Source organism: Miniopterus natalensis, chromosome 19, assembly GCF_054644295.1.
Source record: "Miniopterus natalensis isolate mMinNat1 chromosome 19, mMinNat1.hap1, whole genome shotgun sequence".
Lineage (NCBI taxonomy): Eukaryota > Metazoa > Chordata > Mammalia > Chiroptera > Miniopteridae > Miniopterus > Miniopterus natalensis.
In genome coordinates, this window is record NC_142099.1 from 21,612,450 (window position 1) to 21,616,479 (window position 4,030).

Sequence of the window (4,030 nt, forward strand, 5' to 3'; positions counted from 1 at the left end):
TCCAGAAACTATCTATGCATATCCAGGTACACTCCTATACAGGCCACCTCTTTTTTTCTGTTTATACAAATGGAAGAATTGAATAAATACTGTTATGTACTTAGCTTTTTTTATTTAAACTACTCGGTCCACCTTTAAATGCATGACCAAGTATAGATCATACATTTTTCCTTCAGAGCTAACATAATTTGTCTATAGCTAAAACACCTAACCTGAGAAATGGAGCACAGTAAAGTGTTGGAATATTTATAGGAACTTTCCAGCAGGCCCAGAACAATTTGGTCAATGGGACCACGGAAATGACTCTGAAAGCTGCAACCTTAGTGAGCTACTCCAGGGTAACTATGCCCTGATGGTGTGGGCAGAAGAAACAAGAAGAAATAAGACCAACAAGGTCCCCCCAGGTGCTTCTCCAGAGGCCTTCTAGGCTCCTGCCTCCTGTGACCAGCAGACAGGAGGGGCCTAAGCCTTGTGGAGCCCAGACTATTAGCACCCAAATTCAGCTGTTACCCAGAATCTAACCAACCTTGGGTGGAAGCAAATTAAATTTCAAATTGCACTTATCAAATTCTTCCAGGGAGTTTTCCCTTCACTCAAAAGGAACATAAAATAAAAGTTCTTCATAAGAGATATAAAATATATTTCTCCCAATTGCCCCACTTTTACTTCAAATGCTAAAAGAAGGCAGAGTTATAATCATGAGGGAGAAAATACTAAATTAAACTTAAACAAGATTTTTAAGTGTCCTCTACATATCAAAAAGTTAAGATCACTCTTTTTATAGCCATATTTATCTTTAAAACCCAAAGAACCAGTAATGGGGGGGGGGACTTAATTTTCAATGTCTAATTTCTGTGTTTCTAAACATAATTTTTTCATTATTTTAATATTGAGACAGGTTAAAGAATGTTAAAATTGAGATGTCAACTGCAAAGATGGGGGGGGGAGAATGGGAAAATGGGATCAAGAAAAGGTTATCTAATATTTTTATTTTTACTAACATTCCCAGAAACTTTCAATTTGAGTCATTAAAAGAGAAAGCAATTTCTGCTGATAGACTGCCACCTACTGTTGAGTTTTTACCTTATTTATAGTATGAACAGCTACTGAGTTTGGGAATGCTTTTTATTTCTCTTTGGGATATCTTGTCACAAGTAAAATAGACTCACTGTGTGCTTCCCGAAGGCCTAATGTTCATGTAGGCAAGAGCTAATGCACGGTGAACCTCCTTCAAATGGAAGTTCTGCCTCTGTAATTACTTAAATATTGTCAAAGAGGCCCTGCGAAGCAAAATTAATATTAACTTTCTTGTCTGTTTTCAACCAATGCCACCTTCATAATTCTCCCTTTCTAGTAGTCAAACTAGGCCCAAGTTTTCCAGTTATTAGGAGATGACAAATTAATATATTTAACCCTTTGGCACATCAGTCCAGAGGTACAATTCAGAAAGAGGGTCTCAAAGTCAGCAACCAGGCAACAATGTCCAGATTTAATCCATACCAAGAATTCCTCCCTTCTTGTTCTCTAAGAGTCCTCCTCCTCTAGCTCCTGTGTCCTCCGTGCTCCCTAGCTTCCCGTTCTCTGTGCTGACACTGTTCCCCTTGGCCACAAGGGTCCCTACTATTGCAGCAACACCAGTCAACAAGGACGCACCCTCCTCCCAACGTGCTCAAGTCTATGTTCAGGCCACAGAGTTATCATTCTGCTCTCAGTTATCAACATTCATTCTGCATTTCATACTAATTCAAATATTTATTGAGTGTCTACCATGTAGCAGGCACTATGTGTGTCCCAGGGAACAGAACAGACACATTACTGTCCTCAAGAAACTTACAAACTAATGGGAAGAACTAAACACACTATATCCCCAAGCCCTTTCCTCTGCATCACTGGGTTTCAAAGTTGAATTGTAGTGAAAGAAGACATGATGTGGAACTCCAATGTGTGTGTGTGTGTGTGTGTGTGTGTGTGTGTTGGTGTGTATTTTTTTTTTTACAGATAAAGAGAATTGAAGGGAGTAAATTTCTCCAACCTCACCCTCTCGGCCTGCAGCTAGATGGGCACTGTGCTCTATGCACTGTGAGAAAAAAAAAAAACAAGACATGCTGCTGGCCTTGAGCACTGCCCAGTGGAGTTAAGAGGTCAAGAAATAAAAGCATAAAAAGTTAAGTGGTGACGATTTTAAAATACTGGACAACAATGTAAGAAATGTCACAGAGTCCTTGCCACTTATCAGCAAAGTTTTAGAGGACTGAGGCTAGAGCTGAGCCTTTTGCTGACTCTGCCCTCTTCTAGGCCCTACTCTTATCTAAAACTTAGCTCAGTTGTCACCTCCCCCATGAAGAATTTCTGAAACAGTCTCCTGCCTCATCACACACACACACACACACACACACACACACACACACACACACTCACTTCTCCGCCCAGATTAGTCTCCCCTCTGTGTTTCTTAATATCTTTGTAGAGGTCTATCACTGCACTTACCACATTTTTAAAGATAAACGTCTTTCTCACAATTCACAGTAGAGGCTATGGGTTTCTTAAGGGCATATAGTGGATTCTGTAATGTGCCCTCCTGCTCCAATGAATTCCATTCAAACCTCCTCATCAGTGGTGCAGTGTGGAACCTCTGTCTGGGGAAGATGGGGCACCCTCTCTCCTTCCACAGGTGTCAACCTAGCATGACAATCTGAAGGCTCTCCCTGCCTTCTATAGCTCCCTCCCCCAGTAAGTCTCCTGCACAAATCCCATTTTGGCATCTGCTTCCTACTAACCCTAACACATTAATACAAGGAATTGCTCTGTACTGTTATATTGATATAAGCAGTTCGAGCATTTAGAATATTGGTTTGTTGGCTGACAATGTTAAGCCCAATGACCCATACTTTTGGGTATTGAAATACTTAATTTTGCATATATTAAAAGCATGGCTGAAAAAAATTACAAACATTGCCCCATTAGGATATAATGTTCTTGTTAACATTATGAAACAGACGTAACTAGGGAACTTCCTCCCTCCCTTCCTTTATTGAAGGATTACATAGAGTAGTGGCTAAAATATCAGCTCTCAGACTACCTGAAATCAAGCCAAATCACAACTCAACCACTCAGAGGCTCTATGGCCTTTGGCAAATCACTCAAGCACTTTAAACTTAATTCTGATCTGTAAGGCAGGATGATGCTTCTTCATCTGTAAAATATGAATTTAAAGAATAACGCCCCCCACATAGGATTGTTCTGTGAATTAGTGAATTAATGACTGGTGCCCTGAGGAATGAACGAACGATTCACAGGGACTTGAAAGTGCTTTGCAAACTAGAAAGCCCTTTGGAGAACTTACTTTCTCTAAGCGAAATACTAAGCTGCGGGCATTGCTTTGTTTGGAAACGGAGGTTACTCGACTGCGAGAAGGCAGAGGCCCCGTCCAGGCCGTGTTTCTGATTTAGTAGCACAGGACATGGCACTTGGAAAGAAACTTGCTATTCCTGCAGGTGGAGATATTTCGGTTAAAAATACTTTTCCCTTTCAAAACTTTCAGTTGTTCTCAAGAATAAGCCGGAAAAGGTGCTGCATTAGTACCTAACCCGCTCTAAATATCGGGTCACCTCTGTTTTGAACAGGACAGTGTGCGGGGTTGGGACGGCGGCACCGGCCGCTTCTCAACAGCAGCCTGAGGTTCAAAGCCACAGCCTCGAAGTACCTGTTGCTGCAGGCGCGGGACAGAGGGACGTCAGGATGGAGAGGCCCGGAGGCGTCCGCCAGGGGCGGCGGGCGGGCGACAGGCGGAGCGGCCTGGGGAGCGGGGCCCGCGCGGGTCCCCGCTCAGCCCCCGCGGTCAGGCGAGCCCCGGGGAGAGCAGGCTGCGCTCCCGGGGTGCGGGACGCGCGACGCCGCGTGACCCTGCGCGTCCCCGCACCCTGCGCGCTCCGCCGGGGGCGGCGCTGGACTACAGGCCCCAGGGTCCCTGGGCGTGGCGCGCGGCGGGGAAGTGGGGCGGCGAGCGGAGCGGGGCGGGGCGGGGCGGCGA